At 43.1% G+C, this 21051-nt stretch overlaps 1 pseudogene across 1 annotated transcript in view; it reads left to right on the top strand.

The window, feature by feature from the left end:
• The first annotated feature begins 16774 nt into the window (after nucleotides 1–16774).
• Nucleotides 16775–21051, top strand: part of LOC145400953 (long-chain-fatty-acid--CoA ligase 4 pseudogene) — a 28252-nt pseudogene continuing 23975 nt past the window's right edge. The window contains exon 1 of the transcript XR_013897533.1: nucleotides 16775–17022. The product of XR_013897533.1 is annotated as a long-chain-fatty-acid--CoA ligase 4 pseudogene (transcript). The remainder of the gene's footprint in view (nucleotides 17023–21051) is intronic.

Genomic DNA, 21051 nt, shown 5'->3' with positions numbered 1-21051 from the left:
CCGAACAATTATGACGTGGAAATGAATCCTTGGCCAAAGCATGTACTTACACATTTAATTCGCCTAATTGATATTGAATTATGGATATCGTTTGCGACCAACAATCCCCATTTAATCACGGTAATTGGCTCTATTGACTGGAGGGAGGTGACGGAATCTATTTGCCGCACGAAAAAGTTGTGTTGTAATAAATTAGTGCGGAGGTGACTGGCGCGGCCGTACCCGAATTGAATAGCAGAAAGTGTAAGTGGTGATGGGGAACTTTCATTACTGAAACTACCGGCTAATCAATATCTATCTAGCTATCTATCTATCTATCTATATATATATATATATATACAGTAGTGGCAGTAGCTGTTGTTGTCGTTGTCGTTCCTATAGCCACAGGTTCATCAGAGATGTGAACCCAGTGAACTGCAGGCTGAAGCTGGCCTCCTGCAGTCCAACAACCTCTTTAGGGAAAACAAGAAGAAAACTAAGGGATGTTTAAACAACCGGCCAGCAAAGCCACCCAGTTGTATCGTTGCCACAACGTGAAGGCGTCCCTCTCCACCACCAAGACAGGGTTCATGGAGCTTACGCCTATTCTGGCTGACATTCCACGATCTTACTCAGTTTAACACATCCTGTACTCCTTTCACTCTAACTCGGCTAAAAATTGGTGTGTCTCCATCTTGAGTGCTGAGTTGTTGCGAAGGAGTAGCACTAAAATATGATGCTAGAAACGAAGAAGTGCGGTGGAAAGAATGCAGAGCCGTAATATTGTCTTTTCTGCCGTTGAGCTACGTCAAAGGAGCAGAGGGACAAAAAAAGAGAAGCACTAAAATATCCGTCACGAAGAAGTGCTATGGGATTGGCAGAGTCGCAGTATTCTCTTTTCCTGCCAATGAACAACGTCATATGAGCTGTAAAGTGACGAAATTCTAGACCAAGTTAAAGTGATAGAACTCTAGCAATCAGAGCTAATTTAAAAAAAAAAAAAAAAAATCTCATGTAAAAGTCAAAAACAAAAAAAAAAAAAAAAGGAAAACGGCCTAAACACCGGCAACTGCGTGTCTGAATGACTTTTTTTTTTTTTTTTTTTTTGGGGGGGGGGCAATTTAGCAACCAATATATGTGCCACAAACTTTTGGTGGGAAAAATTACAAATGGACGCTCTCTCTCTCCCTGTGTGTGTGTGTGTGTGTGTGTGTGTGTGTGTGTGTGTGTGTGTGTGTGTGTGTGTTAACAAGGATAAACCAACAAAGCCCCAGTTTCCTTCTTTATATCGGTACTATTGCTTTTACGAGCCGGCTAATGGCCTCTCAAAAAGCTTAAAGTATGAGAGAGAGAGAGAGAGAGAGAGAGAGAGAGAGAGAGAGAGAGAGAGAGAGAGAGAGAGAGAAATACGAAAGTCTCCCAGCATAAAAAAAAAAAAAATATATCGCAAAAAAAACTATGCATGTTCTCAGAATACATAAGGAATCCCTTCTAGGACAATTTTTTGGGTGCAGTTTTTCCATCCAAATTTTTTTCTAGATCAAGTTCCGAGTTTGAGCTGAGAATGAAAAAAAACAAATTATAAGCCCCAGTCTGTCCTATTCAAAATATATATATATATATATATATATATATATATATATATATATATATATATATATATATATATATATATATATGCATATATATATAATCTAGCCTTTTTATTTCTATGTATTTTTTCTTAATTATTTTTTCTTTCACACTGATGTAATTTTTTCCCCGCATTATAATGGGAACTTTGCCATAATGAGACCCACTTCCTGTGTGTGTGTGTGTGTGTGTGTGTGTGTGTGTGTGTGGCTAACCCATTCTAAAATCAGCTACATATTGAGTTTTTTTTTTTTTTTTTTTTTTTTGTGTCCGACTCTGGACATAGGCTTCACAGCCTGCTATCAAGGCCCAGTAGTCCTCCTACATACCATACACCTCTACATGTCACCACTTCGGCGCTAACACCCACCGTCCATATTGAATACAAGCTAGGGCTGTCTCATACAGGACTGGTGTATTGGTATTAGCGGGGGTATTTTTACATGTCGGCGGGTCTTCTGGTAGATCAGTAAAGTCTGATTTAATGAAATTCAAATCCTTAAACTGTTCCCTGCCCCAGCCGGGATTCGAACCTGGGTCCGTTAGGACTGCAGGCCACCTCTCTACCGATTGAGCCACCGCCTACCCCCAAAATATTTCTTTGATGAGACCAGGACTGCTTTTCCCTGCTCGACCCGAATACCTTGCGTTATATAGGGATCTCGTTAAGGTAGTGCCTCGCAAGACTCCCTCTTCAGTATGCTTCTACTTACTAATTCCGGTTCAGGGTGACCCGGGAGATACTTTTGATGTCTTCCGGATCACTTCCTTGCCTTATAAAGGCCCTGACACAGATGTCTATGTACAGACTGTCCCCTCTGCCAAATTCATTGCACTGAGTGAAAATCGCTTACATTATATGCTTAGGGACGATTTCACTCAGTGCCGCACTCATCAGCAGTTGCTGGTGTGCGAGCCGCAGAGTTGTGTGTGTGTGTGTGTGTGTGTGTGTGTGTGTGTGTGTGTGTGTGTGTGTGTGTGTGTGTGTGTGTGTGTGTGTGTGTGTGTGTGTGTGTGTGTGTGTGGCTGGGTGGGTGTGAGTGCGTGCGTGCGTCCGTCCGTGCGTCAGCTCTGAGATGAAGTCCTCTGTTGTTAGGTGGAACAGAATACAAAACTCAAGTCTACAAAAAATAAATTATCCTATAAATTAGTCAACATTTATCTCAATCATGGTACACTCACCTAAACAAAATCATCTGACGTCAGCCTGTATAAATTGCAAAGTTAGTCTATCGCTGCCAAGGGGTTAAAGTTCGTGTGCGTAATTGCGTGTGTGAGTGTTGGTATATGAGTGTGCACGCATCTTTGAGGTTAGTGGAGCTCTGTGTGCGTTTGTAGTTAGGTGCACGTGGGAACTAACTTGTGCATATGCAGCTGTGTGTGTGTGTGTGTGTGTGTGTGTGTGTGTGTGTGTGTGTGTGTGTGTGTGTGTGTGTGAGAGAGAGAGAGAGAGAGAGAGAGAGAGAGAGAGAGAGAGAGAGAGAGAGACTGCTTGGCTCTGATTACCTATGCTTATTTTAGGACACATACATCTGGTCTCGATGTGTGTGTGTGTGTGTGTGTGTGTGTGTGTGTGTGTGTGTGTGTGTGTGTGTGTGTGTGTGTGTGTGTGTGTGTGTGTGTGTGTGTGTGTGTGTGTGTGTGTGAGACTAACCCATTCTAAAATCAGCTACATACCGAGGTTGTGTGTGTGTGTGTGTGTGTGTGTGTGTGTGTGTGACTAACCCATTCTAAAATTAGCTACATACCGAGGTTGTGTGAGTGTGTGTGTGTGTGTGTGTGTGTGTGTGTGTGTGTGTGTGTGTGTGTGTGTGTGTGTGTGTGTGTGTGTGTGTGTGTGTGTGACTAACCCATTCTAAAATCAGCTACATACCGAGATTGTGTGTGTGTGTGTGTGTGTGTGTGTGTGTGTGTGTGTGTGTGTGTGTGTGTGTGTGTGACTAACCCATTCTAAAATCAGCTACATACCGAGGTTGTGTGTGTGTGTGTGTGTGTGTGTGTGTGTGTGTGTGTGTGTGTGTGTGTGTGTGTGTGTGACTAAACCATTCTAAAATCAGCTACATACCGAGGTTGTGTGTGTGTGTGTGTGTGTGTGTGTGTGTGTGTGTGTGTGTGTGTGTGTGTGTGTGTGTGTGTGTGTGTGTGTGTGTGTGTGTGAGACTAACCCATTCCAAAATCTGCTACATATTGAGGTTGTGTGTTTATGTGTGTGTGTGTGTGTGTGTGTGTGTGTGTGTGTGTGTGTGTGTGTGTGTGTGTGTGTGTGTGTGTGTGTGTGTGTCTGCGCGCGCATCTGAAGCCACATGTATGTGTCCATCCAAATACGCATGAAAGAGAGAGAGAGAGAGAGAGAGAGAGAGAGAGAGAGAGAGAGAGAGACTCTAAAGTATGTGTATAAATATCTGTATGTATAATGTATAATTTATATGTATATCAATATGAAAGTGAGTGTTTGTAGAAGTACCGCAATACATAAAAACCCTGTGTATCCAAAAACGCAGATTGTGTGTGTGTAATGTGTATATATGTGTGTATAAATATGTATGCTGTATGTATGCTGAGTTATATATATATAGCTATCTAGGTACCCCCAAATTCATGTAGACAGGTGTACAGCATGTGTATTATATGTGTATGCAAGCTTGTATGTATGTATGTATGTATTAGCCTAAGTGTGTTCGCATGTATGTATTGATTGGCCAAAGTGCTTTATTACACCTGTCAAAAAATGGTGGCCTGATTTGGTTATTGCCCCATTAAATACCCATAAACCCTCACCCATTATCCCCCTTATCACATACACCTTTTATTTTCACCCATTAGTTTTTGGCTCATTACCTCCATTACTTATATTTATTACGGATTTATTACTTCTCTTGCAATATTTCCTTCCTATTAACCCTCTCATCATTAAGGCAACTCCGTGATTCTGTTCCAGCAGACGTCATTATCCTCTACCCATTATCTCTATATCCCATTATCGTTCCACCCATTGTCTCTATCCCATTATCCTTCCACCAACTGCCTCATTAACTCCCATTATCCTTCCCCCCACAGTCTATTTACCATTATCTCTTCACCCACTGTCTCGTTATCCTGCCTAACTATCCCATTATTTCCTCCACCCATTGCATCCACTGTTCCTCCACCCATTATCCTCAGTCTAACTCCCCAATATCCTCAATCTACCCCTCCACTATCCTCAGTCCACCCATTTATCCCACCCATTACTTTCCATTATCCCCATTATCCCACTACCCATTACCTTAATATTACCTGCTCACTTCCGCCTAATCACACACTCAGCATACCTTTTTTTTTTTTTCGTTCACCTGTCTACTTTTAAAACTTTTTTTTTTTCTTTATGTGGACGTCGTAGAGCTCTGGGCCTCGGGGTGTATTTTCTGTTCCTTTTTTCTTATTAATGGCGAAAGTTTTTATGAAGGTAATCTACTTTTTTTTGGGTAAGAGCAGGGGAGTCTCGCTGTTCCGGGGGAGGGGGGAGGGTGTCAGAGGAAATGCTGGTGTCGTGTGTCATAAGGTTGGGTTAGAAAGTGATAGTTGTTAGAATTCTCAGTGAGTGTAAGTGCTAGATCGTGTTAGGTGTCATAAGTGTAAAATGTAAGGGAAAAAATGCCTAATCCCAGGTGTCAAAGAAGTGTCGCGTGTCAGAAGAGTGTCAGGTGTAAGATGAAGGTGTCAAATTTCAGAAAAATGTCACGTGTCACAAGGAATTGTAAGGCATCATGAGAAGTCAGGTGTCAGAAGAAAGTGTCAGGTGTCAAAAGAAAATGTAAGACGTCAGAAGTATCAGATGAATATTTCTAGGGTAGTGCCAGAAGGATGTCAGTGTCTGGTGTTAGATGCTGTCAGTGTCAAAAGGAACTGTCAGTAAGTGTCCTGTGTCAGAAGGCTATATTAAGCGTGCACGAAGTCTGAAGGGCAAGTCAGTGGGTCGAGTGTCAGAAGAAAAGGTAGGTGTCATGTATCAGAAAAATTTCATATTGTGCCATGCATCAGAATGTCAGTGTCGGGTGTCAGCAGAAAGTGTCAGGTGTTAATATATCTGGTGTTCAAGTGTCTGGGGATACGTCTTAGGAGTCAGGTACCAGGTGATAAGTGTCAGGTTTCAGGTGTTGTCACGTGTCATGTTTTAAGTGACAGGTGCCACGCGTCAAGGGTCAATTATTAAGTGCCGGGTGCCGCGTCAAGTGTCAGAGCCAAGTGTCGGGTGTCAAGCGCCAGGTGAATTGTCCGGTGCAGTGTCAGGTGCTAAGTGTGAAGTGGCAAATATCATGTGTCAAGTGTTGTGTTCCAAGTATCAGGTGCAAAGTGTTGTGCCAAGTCTCAGGTGCCATGTGTCAAGTGCCAGGCGGCAGGTGCCAAGTTTCAAGTGCCACGTGTCAAAAGCCATGTGTCAAGTGTCAGGTGTCAGATGCAAAGAGCCAAATGTCAAGAGCCAAGTACAAAATTAGAGTGATATCGTTTTAACTAGGACAAAAAGTGATGTGAGGTTTGGAGGGGAGGGGAGGGGATACCAAATGACAGGAGGTGGGGAGGGACCGGGAATGGAAGCAGGGGAAAGAAGGAGAGGGGAGGAAAGAAGGAGGGAAAGGGTGGGGAGGGAAGGGAAGAGGAGGAAAGAGGAGGGGAGCACAAAAAAGAGGAGGGAAGAGGGGGTGGAAAGATGGCAAGGAGAGGAGGAGAGGTAGAGGAAAGGGAAAAGGAAGAGGAAGGAGGAGGAACGAGGGAATCGGAGTGGAGAAGGAAGAGGAGGAAATATGAGAAGAGGAGAAGAAAAGGAAAAGAGAAAAGAAAGGAAAGGAAAGGAAAAGAAAGAGAAAAGGAAAGGAAAAGGGATGGGAAGGGTACAGAAAGAGGGAGGAGGAAGAATCAGGAGGGAATGAGAAATGATTGTGTGTGAAAGAAACAAGAGAAGAAAAAAAAGGGGAAATGAATGGAAGGGAGGAAGAAAAATAGGGAATGTGATAGACGAGAAAGGGAGGCAAGAGGAAAAAGAGAAGGTGAAGAAGAGGGATGTAAAGGGCAAAGAAAGGGAGGGAAAAGGGAGATGAAGGGATAGTGTGAAAGGGAGTGGAAGAATATGGTAGTTGTTGCGATAGTTGTGGCGGCGATTGTGGTAATGGTGGTAGTTGCAGCGAAAATGGCTGTAGTGGTGGTGACTGCTGAGGTGATGATAGTGGTGGAGACAGTGGTAGTTGTGGTGATGTATGACGGTAGTTACGGTAACAGTAATGGGAGAATGGTGGAAAAATGTTGGTAGTGATAGTAGTTGTGGGAATGTTGGTGGCTGGCACTGGAATGTTGGCAGATGTAACTATGATGGCAAAAGTGGTAAAAAAAAAAAGATGATAAATGGGGTAAAAAAAAAATGACATAAAGAAGGATTTATAGAAGCTTATTTATCCCCTTCACTACGACAACCTCCTTTAAGCTGAAAAAAAAAATAATATAAGCATAAACGTAAGGAAGAGGTTGATAGATCTGCTCCATCTATCTACTTTTTCAATTCCCTGTCTATACAAATGTATCTACTTCCTATTTATCTATTTATCTGGCGTCATGTACTTTATGTCTTTTCAATCTACTAAAAATCAAAGTTTTACCTTATTAATCTATATATCTATCTACCTGTCTATCGCCTCACTGACGCTTCACCTGTCAAGACTATCTATTGACTCTTATCTACCACCTGCTTGAGTGCCTGTCAGTATTATGGAGAGAGAGAGAGAGAGAGAGAGAGAGAGAGACAGAGAGAGAGAGAGAGTGTGTGTGTGTGTGTGTGTGTGTGTGTGTGTGTGTGTGTGTGTGTGTGTGTGTGTGTGTGTGTGTGTGTGTGTGTGTGTGTGTGTGTAAGTTCATTAGGTACATATACAGAGTGAAGCCTTATCAAACACACAGCCCACACTTCTGCGCCCCTCCTTCCCTCCCTCTCCTCCTCCTCCTCTCCTTCCTTCCTTCATTCATTCATTCCTCTCTCCCCCTCGTCTCTCCTCTTTTCTTCCTTCCTTCCTTCCTTCCTTCATCCATTCCTCTCTCCCCTTTCCTTCCTTCCTTCCCTCTCACATCCCTCTTTCCGCTTTCTCTCCCCCTTCCTCTTTCCCTTCATCTCTCATCTCTACCGTCCCTCCCTCCTTCACTCTCTTCCCCCATTTCTTCCTTCCGGTTTCCTTCCCTCTCTCCCGACTTCCTTCTTCTTCTTTTTCATATTCCCCTCCCTCCCCTTCCTTCCTCTCCAAATCTCGCAGTCCTTCCGTTCCCTTCATCCCTCCCTCCTCCTCCTCTCCCCTCCTCCTTCCTCTCCGTCCTCGATTCCTTCCTCCCTTCCCGATTCTGTGATTGTGTGTGTGTGTGTGTGTGTGTGTGTGTGTGTGTTTCTTACCCGTACATGCTTTCTTCATTTCCCTTCAATCTCTTTCTCTCCTTCCCTACACTAGTCTTTCTCTCTCTCTCTCTCTCTCTCTCTCTCTCTCTCTCCATTATTCCCTGCCTTCTCAGAAGAGCTTGTTATTTCCTCTCCACCTGCATGTTTTTCCATCTCCTCCCCTTTGTGTGTGTGTGTGTGTGTGTGTGTGTGTGTGTGTGTGTGTGTGTGTGTGTGTGTGTGTGTGTGTGTGTGTGAGAGAGAGAGAGAGAGAGAGAGAGAGAGAGAGAGAGAGAGAGAGAGAGAGAGAGAGAGACGGTGAGGGAGTATATAGGGAGGTGAGAGACTGAAGGTTGGGTGTATAATCAGACAAACGTAAACATACGGGCTGGCGTAACTCAAGGTGCGCTCCCTTCCTCACGTGACTTCCCCATATCTCTCTATTATACAAACTTATATTTACAGTCATAAGCAATGGTTCGCCTACAATCTCAGCCTGTATTATGTCCTGCTGTCCATATTATTTTTTACTTCTTCCCAAAAGAGAGTATCCGTCCTTCTCACACTCTTTTTGTGGTTCATTTTGCAATCACATAAACGTAATTCACGCAACACCTTCCACTGCAACACCCTGAATAGAAGTGTCGGCGAACTTTTCCTTATGGGTGTAGACATGATGAAAAAAAAAAAAATCTTTACATTTTCCCGTCTTTACGTTTTGAAACGGTGGACGAACCATCTGAAATTATCCTCCAATCACTTCTTATGCGTACGTATGCTATTATTATTATTATTATTAATATATCGTAAAGCATAAGGTTTATACCTCATGTGAAATAAGCTATCATCCGGAACTGTTTACCTTAGGAAGAAAAAACGAACGACAACGGTCAGTCTGAAATAATCGATCACCTGTTTTGAGATATTTCTGATCGTGTGTACAGTCAACCAAAAAAGAATCGGCCCTCTTACTGACACCTCATTCTGAAACAAGGACCAAACATTGTGATATATGAGGAACCTTGTGATTGTCTGTGCATATATTGTCCTTGGTAATTACTATGACTCGAAATCGTCAAAATCGTCACATACTGGATGGTGTATTTTGGGGGTCAATTTAATAGATTCATGTGTGTCTGCAAAACTCGCTTATTTTCACAATCATTGATCCCCTGAGGTGCTATACTTTTCTGGTTGCCTGAACATATCCTAAGTTTTACATAATACCAGTACCAGTAAGTATTCACCTGGAATTATCTTCGTTAACAGGAAGACACCACGTATATCACAATGGTAGCCTATACCCTTTTGACTCTAACCTGGCCTAAAATTGCCATCCCTCTACCTGAGTTGTAACAATAAATTAACATAGGAACATCATGCTGACCAAGAAGAATCGTTGTGGAATGGAAGAAGAGCTGTAGTTTTGTCTTTTCCTGCCACTAAGCTCTGTGATGTAAGCTGTAAAGGGCAAAAATCTGGGCCAAGTTAGAAAAAAAGTCGTATAGTATCAATAACCTCAGAAAAATCAAAATTCAAGTACAACCCCTCAATTTATACACAAAGGACATCCTCTGGAATTCTTGAAGGTACCTGCTTTCCTCCCCGGCAGTACAAAGCAATTCAAAGTAATTACAGAATCGTTGTACTACTAAAGGCAACTGTCTTAGAATTGGTCCTTATTGTACAACTTTGGGTTTTTATCAGGTCAGGTATGGAGGAAAGATATGTACTTAGTTTTTTCTTACTCTTTCTTTAACTTTTACTTTAAACTCTAGAAATCCAAAACTCTGATATCAATCTTCACCGCGCCCATACCAACCAATCTACAACCTCTCTCTCTCTCTCTCTCTCTCTCTCTCTCTCCCATCACAGAGCCTTCTTTCGTCATTTATCCAATTATCATTATTTACCTACCTCATTTATCAAGATTCGTTATCTTCTAAAATTATCACCACCTTCCCCCTTTCACGTATCACAATCTCCCTTGTCACTGATTCACTTATTCCCCCCGCCAGCTCAGTTATCATCCCCTTCTTTATCCCGCACAAACATCATTTATCACCTTCATTAGCCCGTTTATCGGAAGCCGCCCGTAAATCCCCCAAGCAATTACATTCAAGGGGTCGCTCCCATTAACTCCACCCATTATATTCACCGCCCATTATGTTTATCGAGTAATAAGATTACTTTAAAAATGTTACCTCACTATTATTTAATGTGCTTTATTCTTGCTACCATCTGAGGATTTTGTTCATCAGGATTAAGGGGTAACTCTGATAAACTGCACCCATTACATTTGACATCTATCGCCCATTACATTTATCGATTACATTATTTGCTTTACAGATGACCATGTTAACTCATTATTCCTTAACCTATTTTATTCTTTATCACTTTTTATTCAAGGGGGTCACTCCACTAAACGGAATCCATTACATTCATCACCCATTACATTTATCGATTACATTACTTGCTTTATTAATTAATCTTATTTCACTACTACTTAACCTGACCAATTCTTGCTACTGCAAGACTAGTTACTTTTTATTCAGTGTTGTGAAGCAGCTCTCAAACTGCACCCATTACACTGGTCGCCCATTACATTTATCGATTACATTACTGCATCTAGTTGGCAAGGTCTGATTACACTGTTACCTCACTGTTACGTCATCTTATTTCCCCGTCAACGATGCTGGATGGAGGTAATGCATTCACCCGTGTCTGTGTGTCTGTCTGTTTATAAGATCTCAAAAAGGTATCCGGTCTCAATGAAGCCAGGTGAGCAGATGGGCAAAGGGTCCAGAAAGAGTTGGGTGGATTTTGAGGTGGATGCGGAACCGGATGTAGGAGAAAAACATAAGCTTCAAACACTGACCTCATTTTACACGGCTACATAATTATTCAGCCTTTAATTTGGCAGGACCTGATGACCCGTATGCTGTTAGGTCGCTTACTCATCCTTTACAATCCTACGACGTTTTCTACTGTGTGTGTGTGTGTGTGTGTGTGTGTGTGTGTGTGTGTGTGTGTGTGTGTGTGTGTGTGTGTGTGTGTGTGTGTGTTTTGCCACCTCCAGACGATTTTCTTCAGCCTGCGATAATCACCTGGTAGTGAAAGGATAATAAAGTCTCCCTAGCTAAAAATAAATAAATGAAAAAATCCATCATGTTTAGCAAGTTATCCACAGAGGCTAATCTTTTTTTTTTTTTTTTTTGGCTACCGCAATACGTTTTCTATTCGAGGTTAAAGGGGGTCTCATAGGCACGTATCCCCGCAGGGTAAGGAGGCTCTCTAGCATCTCTTCCTAGGCGATTTATTTTCCAAACGTCACATGCACATCCTCTTTTTTAATTCTTATGACTTTTTAATGTCGACATAGCATGAACAACACAAGAATATGGTAATGGAGCTGAATCAGAAATAACCCGGTATGGAAGAGGTGTCATTAAGCTTCTAAACCACACCAGAATACCACCAGTCCAAAAAATTCCTCGGAAAACATTACTTGCTTTTGATCTGCAGGATACACGACGCTACCTCAATATACCTTTACCCTTTAGTGCACTGCGTCCTCCACAAAATACAGCGTTGACAAATTCGAAAGATTTTTTTTTTTTTTGGGGGGGGAGGGAGGCTGAATCTCAATATATCCGCATGAATTTAGCGACTATGAACCGGTAGGCGAAGGGTGGCCCGCTGTGCACCTTTCCCGAAAATTTTATCGTGCAACAACAGCATGAAATAATGAACCAACATTACTTTATTCTTTCATCCATTTATTTTATTTTTTGTTACCCATATTCCGGCTAAAAAATAATAACAATTTTTATATTCATTTTTTTTACTTTAACGTATTTATTTATTTATTCTTTTTTCTACACACTTCTCGACAAAAAACCAACTTCGGTAATCCCTGTCTTTCCGAACATCCCCTCTGGCCGGTACTACATCCCTGGTTCATACAGTGATAATAGGGTAAATGAACGATAATATGACGTGTTTACCTGGGAATAACGATAATATAAGACAATCGTAAATATATTCTGAAAAAATTGCGTAATCGTTTTCATAATTACTCGGTTATCCAATCATTTACAATGCTTAAAAACAGAAATTGTATATATGTTGCCCCCCCTCCTCTCTCTCTCTCTCTCTCTCTCTCACACACACACACACACACACACACACACACAGTATCTCACCTATACAGCTGTGAACAAACACGTACACATACATACCCATACATAAATATACACACAGCTGTTATTTTGCACACACTTGTGGAAGACGTAGTAAGCAGCCACAAAACAGAGAGAGAGAGAGAGAATGAAGAAGTGGTTTCTCTCTCTCTCTCTCTCTCTCTTTCATACAAATAACCTAACCCCCCCTCTTTCTACCCCCTCCATTCTCGTCTTTCCTTTCCCTTTATGTTCCTTCTTCTGCCCATCTTCCTCCCCCCCTCTATCCCTCCCTCACTCCCTCCTTCCCTTTCTCCCCCCCCCTCTCTCTCGCTGCTACTACCTTCCTTTCTGTCCCCTTCCTTTCTCCTCCTTTCCCTCCATCCTCGTTGTCCTTTCCTATAGTCTGTCTGTCTGTCTGTCTGTCTGTCTCTCTCTCTCTCTCTCAGCAAAGGAACTAATTCATCTTAATATTTAACCCTATAATTCCCTTTATGAACAAAATGAAAAATATATCTAATCCCTGCAGCCTGGAAAGGCGGCCCCAAACTGATGATGATGATGATGATGATGATAATAATAATAATAATAATAATAATAATAATAATAATAATAACAATAACAATAATAATAATAATATCCACGACGACGAGAACGATGATAATAATGATGATGATGATGATGATGATGATGATGATGACGATGGATGAATAATAACAACAACAACAATAATAATAATAATAATAATAATAATAATAATAATAATAATAATAGAGAGTGAGTGGCTGGTGCTCTGCTTGTGTCTGCTGTAATGGAGGGAGTGGCTTATTTTAACAGGGAAAGCCCCGGGTTGGTGGGTTACTGGGTGGAGGGGGGGATGAGGGATGAGTGTGTTTGCTGCCAACCCCACCATCATCACTACCTCCACCACCCGACTTAAATTATCACCACTTTCACTACCATCTACCTACCCCACCACCACCCTACTTGAATTATTATCACCACTTTCACTACCATCACCCTACCCCACTACCACCATCAACACTACAGCCACCACCCTACCTGCATCATTATCACCACTTTCACTACCATCACCCTACCCCACCACCACCATCATCACTACCACCACCACCCCACCTGCATCATTATCATCACTTTCACTACCATCACCCTACCCCACCACCACCATCATCACTACCACCACCACCCCATCTGCATCATTATCACCACTTTCACTACCATCACCCTACCCCACTACCACCATCATCACTACCACCACCCTACCAGCATCATTATCACCACTTTCACTACCATCACCCTACCCCACTACCACCATCATCACTACCACCACCACCCTACCTGCATCATTATCCCCACTTTCACTACCATCACCCTACCCCACTACCACCATCATCACTACCACCACCACCCTACCTGCATCATTATCCCCACTTTCACTACCATCGCCCTACCCTACTGCCATCCTCATCTTCCTACCACTCTACCAACATAACCATCACCACCACCATCCACACTACCAAGAACCTACACCACATCCCTCCACCACTATCACCACCACATCCCTCCACCGCTATCACCACCACAACCCTACCCCACCATTACCACTACTACCTCTATCAACAATAACCCATTCCAACACTTAATATGATGGAGAGGGGGTGAGGTGGGTCCAGGTGCCCCCCCCCTCTTTCTCTCTCTCTCTCAAGGCGTACACTCCTGGCCTTACGATTATACTAACAAATCAACCAGGTGGCCCAGTGGTAAAGTATTCGCCCCCCGACCAGCGTGTACCCTTAGTGTTGGCGGACATTCAACCTTTTCTGTACCCCTGATTACTTGGGTATTTAAGGTACAGTATGTCTATCTATCTATCTATCTATCAGCTATACCGTGCTAATCAAGGGGCTAAGTAGATGTTCTTCGTACTCACTTTTATAGGTTTGTACCCAACTGGTTTACAAACACACACACACACACACACAATTTCCCCATTCGTACCCTGCAAGCAAGACAAGGGCTAATTCTGATTCTGGCTGTCACCCTCCCTCAGTAGAGCGATCCGGTCATGCAGTGGGACAGCATACGCAATGATAGATACAAACTCCTTCAGTACGATGCGCAGTTAATATATTTCCTCCTACTATCGTCCATTTCATTATCTATCTATCTATCAACAGCGATTTAGGTCTATCAGTTTATCTATTTATCCTATCTATCAATCTATCTGGCTATTTTTCCGTATTTCAGATTTTACTGGTTACTGAAAGAGATTTTGTTCTTTTGGTTTAAAGTGTGTGTGTGTGTGTGTGTGTGTGTGTGTGTGTGTGTGTGTGTGTGTGTGTGTGTGTGTGTGTGTGTGTGTGTGTGTGTGTGTGTGTGTGTGTGTGTAGCCATCATGTGGTACTCAAATAACACGTGTACACAGTCATGTGATTCTCTCTCTCTCTCTCTCTCTCTCTCTCTCTCTCTCTCAGTACCGGTAATAGGTTGTTCTAATAATTACTTCCTTCTCCCTCCCTCCTTCCCTCCCACTCACCTCACTCCCCTTTCCTCACTCCCTCTCCCCCTTCACATACCTCTCTCTCTCTCTCTCTCTCATACATATTTGCCCTTCCTCTCTACCTCATTTCCTCCCTCGCTCCAAATTTCCCTCCCTTCCTACTCTCCCTCTCTCTCTCTCTCTCTTCCTCCTCCCTCCCCAATTTTCTCTCCCCCTGCCCCCCTTTCCACTCTCCCCATTCCACTCCCTCTCGTCCCCTCTTCCTCTCCCCCTCCTCTTCCTCCCAACCATAGAGGTCCAACGCACGCTCCTTCACTCCCTCCCTCCCACTCCTTCCGTTTTCCCTCCCCCTCTCCCCCTCCAACGTCATTGTTCTGCTTGTCATGTTCTCTTTCGACCTCTACAATCTCCCCTCCCTGCCCTCCCCTCCCAGTCCCCTCTCTCCCCTCCCTTTCCCCTCTCCTTCCTTTTCTTTATTTCACATCTCTCCCTGCTTTTGGCTTCAAGCAATCTGCCCCCCTCCCCATCCCCCTCTCCTCTCCTTCCCCTTTTCTCCTCTATGTGTCACCTTCCCTTCTTCCACCCTCTTCCTCTCTGCCCCTCCCCTTCTCCTCCCCATCTCTACCCTTCCAATCCTTCCCCTCCTCTTCCCTATCTACATGCATCACCATCTTCCCCTCCCCTCTCCTCCCCTCACATGCTTTTCTACCCTTGTCACTCTCTCACTGTCACTTCTCTCTCAGTCCCTTCCCGGTCCCTCTCCCCTAATACTTTCCCTTTCCCTTGGCTTTCCTTTCCTTCATTCCCCTACCTTCCCATCGCCTCCGCTCATCCTCATCTCCCTTCGCTTTCCTTATTTCGCCCTCCCTTCCTTCCCCTTCCTCCCTCGTGCTCACCCTCTTTTTCTCTCTACTTCTCCTCCTCCTAACCTCCCTCTCTTCTTCCTCCTCCCTCTCTCATTATTTTCCCTCCCTCTTTTTCCTTCACCTTCCCCCTCTCCTCCTTGCTTCCCCCTTCCTCCCTTCCTTCACCCTCTTCCCATTCCCTCCCTTTCTCGCTTCTGCTCCTCCCTCCCCCTCCCGTTTATCTCTTCTCTCCATCCCCCCTCCTTCCTATCTATTTAAAGTTATCATTACCTCCCCCCCTTTTACCCCCTCCGTCCCTTCCATTCTCTCCCCCTCTCCTCTTTTCCTTACTCTCCCCCTTCCTCCCTCCCTCCCTCCCTCGTTTCATATCCCCCCCTATTCGTTTCTCCTCTCTCCCTCTCTCTCCCCCTACCTTGTCTCCCTCTGTCTACCTCCCTCCCTATGTAATCGCATGTTCCCTCCCTTCACCCCCCTCTCGCTCTCTCCACACACCCTTTCCCCTCTTCCCTCACTCTCATTCTCCCTCCTCCCTCTCATTCCTTTTATCTCAAATATTTACTTACCTGCTTTTCTCCCCCCTCCCTCCCTCTCTCCTTCCTTCCCTTAGCCCCTTCCCTCCCTCCCTCCCTCCTCTTTCCCTTCCTTCTTCCCTACGCACTCACATATTCCCTTCTTCCTTTCTTCCTACCCCCTACCTGCATTTCTTCTCCATCTCTCCTTCCTTCCCTCCCTTTTCTTCCTTTTCCCCTCCCTCCGTACTCGCATGTTTCCTCCTCCCATAGGTACTCGCATGATCCATTCCCCCTCTCTCCCTCCTTCCCCTTTCCTATTTACCTACCTGCATCCCTCCCCCCGCCCTCCCTCTCTCTCCCTTCCTCCCCACCTACTTACATGATTCCTCCCTAAATCTCCCCTACCTCCCCTCCCCCCTCTTCCCTTCCTCCTCCTCCCTACGTAGTCATGTTTCCTCCCTCCCCCTCCCTATGTACTCGTCATATTTCCTCCCTCCCCCTCCCAATGCACTCGTCATGCTTCCTACCTCCCCCTCCCTATGTACTCGCATGATCTTTCCCCCTCCCTCCCCTCCCCTATTTTCCTACCTGCATCCCTCCTCCCTCCCCTCCGTCCCTCCCTTCCCTCTCGCGCATCGTACGACCTCGCGATCAATAAACCCACGGTCCGCGAGACGAGAACAAGCCCTACTCCATCCCAGTGTGTGTACCGTCTCGACCCCCGTTCCTCCCCTCAAAACCGCCTTCAATCGTCTCTCCTGTGGCCGCGGGAGGAGGAGGAGGGAAGGGAGAAAGAGTAGAGTGTGTGCAGAGTGCGTTGGGTGGGATCAGGAAGGCGTGTGGAGTGATTTTACCTGAGAAACAGAGGATTTGTGGATTCCACGCGTCGTCGGCTTGGAGTTCGACCGGCCGGCATTTCAACGTTTCTGCCTTAGTATAAGCCCAGGTAAGCCCTTCATTCTAATACCGGTGTCCTCCAAGCTTTCTAGATGTACCGTAGAACATTATGAACCCCAATCCTAAATCTAAAATCGCCAGGTGAGCGTGTAATGTTTGTAAATACGAAAAACCGATGGGCGATTGATCCGGTTTTGAAAGCCAGTTTGAATTTTGCCCGTCTTCAAACTGCTCCAGGTCTCTGTTGCACCTACTTTTGCCACAACCAGTGCTAATTAAAGTGTGTTAGTGTGCCATTGGTGGATTTAGGACAGTAAGGATAAGATATATTTTGATGCAGGTAGATTCGAGAGCGCTTGCGTACAGCTGGGACGGGATGGCTGGCTGGCGAACGATAATTTTAGAGAACTCTTATGTCACTTCATTTACCGTTATGCAAGGGCTGTTACGTCCCCGCACACCTTTCTTAAGACCCGGGACAAGGCGGTACGAGTGAAATAAGGAAACTAGGAATGAGGAAAGCTGGGTAAAATTACGAGGAAAAATGCAAACGCAGAGCGAAGGTTTATCGACGGGAAGGGTGGCGTGATGTTTGGAGGCGGTGCATTCTATCGGGGTTCAGGCTGCAACCACCGATAAACCAATATTAAGAGTACATCCTTGCCTCACCACCCCTCCCCAACCCCCCGCCCCCTCCCCTAGATCAACCCTTAGTAAAAAAACAGGTGGGGGAATCGGAGTTAGCGTAGGTGTTTGTTAAATGGGATATGGTGCAGCTGTGAGGCCGCTGTAACGGGGTCTTAAACATGCCGGCGTGGTGGTGTGGTGAGGGTAACGTTTTGGCTGACGTTTTGCTCTCTCTCTCTCTCTCTCTCTCCATTACATGTGCCACTTAATCAGGCTCTCTCTCTCTCTCTCCATTACATGTGCCACTTAATCAGGCTCTCTCTCTCTCTCTCTCTCTCTCTCTCTCCATTACATGTGCCACTTAATCAGGCTCTCTCTCTCTCTCTCTCCTAATACCGGTATACCAGTACGCAGGTCTCACATCATGTACTGGTATCTTAGGTGTCTTAGTTGTATACCTTACGCTCTGTAAATAATAATAATAATAATAATAATAATAATAATAATCTATCTATATACCTAGGCTGCTTCCCCCAAGGAGAGGGAGGTAGCCGAGACAGGACCACACACACCCCATTTACTCATCCATTCAAACACATTCATTCGCATCTTAGCCCCAATAATAATAATAATATAATAATAATAATAATAAATAATAAAATACTAATAAAATACAAAAAGATAAAACAGAGAACGCAAACCTCCGCCAACGCCTATACCAGACAACTCAGATCACTACAAAAATTTTACTCAACTCTTCCTTCACCCATGACCCACATAACAAAAATCTCGCTGAATTCCATCAATAACTTTCTCAGATACCATACAGGCTAACAAAAAAAAATCGTGAAGCAGGACTCGAATTCCGATCGCCACCTAAATTTAAGCAATTCTTGAAACCCGTCAACAACTTTTTGAGATATCACGGGGCAAAGAAACAGACAAACAGAGGTAAATACATAACCCCCCCAACTTTGGCGAATGCAGTAACATACACTGAGAAAACTAAGTAGATTTCTCTCTCTCTCTCTCTCTCTGTTAAGCTAATATTCTTAGTTACCATGTACATAATAATAATAATAATAATAATAATAATAACAATAATAATAATAATAATCTATCACTGGCTATACCCAACGATCCCCTGTATATCTATCTATACACGTATCAGTGAATCTATCGACCAAGTGTACACCTATTCATACCGTTCAGCCCGAGGTCAGTTTTTTTTCATTCTTAAAAGTTCCCCACGATTTTCTTTGGTTTAAGGCATTTTTTTTTTTTTTTACTGGAAGGGTTAGATACAGCCCTCATTAACCCCTTCATTACCAGAGGCATTCCTAAGCTGAAGAAAATCGTCTGGAAGAAACAAAATATATACACAAATAATGCAGGCCACGCAACGAAAGGGCTAGAATTTGCTAAAGCTGCTATTATTATTATTATTATTATTATTATTATTATTACTATTGTCGTTTTTGGAGAAGTAGTAGTAGTAGTAGTAGTAGTAGTAGTAGTAGCTGTTGTTGTTGTCCCAGGCTTAAATGAGAGTGAACTTGCCCTTTAGTCTGTGGGACGTTTGTATCTAAATATCAGTTTAAAAGCCATAACTTATACGGTACGTCACCCCATCCTTCTAGCGATTTATTTTATATTTTATTCTCTCTATAGTCATTTTTATTCAATTTACGAAAGACTTACAGTGAACGAGTTAGTGAAAGGCGTGTGTAACTCCAGAATCTCAAGTATAAAGCTGAATAAAATCGTCTGATGGAGGCAACAATGTAAAATGGGTCCTCGGTGTGAATGGACTAACCTTTTAAATCCCGTGACGGTTTTTATTGGGTTATTTTTCTCCTTTTATTTTCTCTTTGTTGGGTTATCTCTTTTATTGGATTTTTTTGTTTTTCTTGGGTCTTTTTTTTATTTTTATTGGGCTATTTTTGTTTTCACTGGGCTAGATTTATATTTTTACTGGGCTATTTTTGTTTATATTGGGTTATTTTTCTATTTTTTTGATTTTTCTATTTTCACTGGATTACTTTTCTATTTTTTTATTGGGTTATTTTTCTATATTGGGCTAGCTTTGTTTTTATTGAGTTGGGTTTCTATTTTTATTATTTTTATTTTTATTGTGTTACTTGTCTTTTTTTATTGCTAATTTTCTTTTTTTAATGGGTTTTCTGTTTTTATTGGGTTATTGTTCTATTACTATTGGGTTATTTTTCTATTATTATTATTGGGTTATTTTTTGTACTTTGGGTTATTTGTCTAATTTTATTATATTCCATCTTTAGTTACTTTTCTGTTGTTATTATTTTATTTATATTGGGTTATTTTTCTTTTTTATTGGTGGTATTTCTGTCTCCAAACGATTTTACTAAGATGATAGAGAGTTTTTCCGGTTTGAAGGGTTAAATTTAGTCTTGTTTAACCCCTCTTTCACTAACTTTAACCTGAACAAAATCGTCTGGTAGGAGCAAGAAAAAATGTCATCGGATTGAAGGGATTATGGAAATCGTCTTAATTGTATCGTATTTATATTTATGATTTACTACTCAGACGATTTTATTCAGCTTAGGAGGCCACCCTAAAGTCTCGTCTGGGTAAATAAAATCGTCTAGTGACTGCAGTAATTAAGTCCTCGCACTGAAGGGGTTAATGAAGGCTGTTAACCACTCCAACGCCTGAAGCATCTCCTTAAGCTGAATAAGTCTGAAACCAGCAGGAATTAAGGAGAATCAGGCGTCTATCGCACTGAAGGCGTTTAATTACAGCGTACAGTACATGTAATGCTACTTGAGTACATGTTTAATAGCCCCCTAATTGCTGTGACTCACTCTCTTGGGGAGATTGGAGTTATCTTGGGGGTTATCTCCTGACCGTGTGTGTGTGTGTGTGTGTGTGTGTGTGTGTGTGTGTGTGTGTGTGTGTGTGTGTGTGTGTGTGTGTGTGTGAATTATGTGCCGTGGAACACATGGTATGGATTTGGCACCCCTTGAACTTGAGAGTAGACGGATTGACTCCTGCTGCCAGAGAGAGAGAGAGAGAGAGAGAGAGAGAGAGAATTGTATGCATGACCATAAATATATTGAGCAGATTAGCAAGATGCTTCAGTTGGGGTCGGCAATTGGATTGAGAGTGAGATAGATGGATAGACAGATAGATAGATAGAGAGAGAGAGAGAGAGAGAGAGAGAGAGAGAGAATGACCTTCAACACACAAGTATCGACATAAAAAATTTCTCTCACAAGTGTACCTAACCACCAAGTGTAGCCAAATCATGTGTATATATAATGACACACCTAATGTAGTGAATGCAGTGTACCACAGGTGTAATATCCGCTGGTGATTATCGTCAATTGGATTTTAAGCTAATATCTAGCGTGGCACCGTAATATCTATCGCTGTATCGTATGTGATTTACTGAACGTTCATTATAGGTATAAAA

This window comes from Coenobita brevimanus, chromosome 54 (assembly GCF_032717465.1).
Source record: "Coenobita brevimanus isolate Jiangsu-jjx chromosome 54, ASM3271746v2, whole genome shotgun sequence".
Classification (NCBI taxonomy): domain Eukaryota; kingdom Metazoa; phylum Arthropoda; class Malacostraca; order Decapoda; family Coenobitidae; genus Coenobita; species Coenobita brevimanus.
This window is presented reverse-complemented; position numbering and strand designations above follow the sequence as displayed.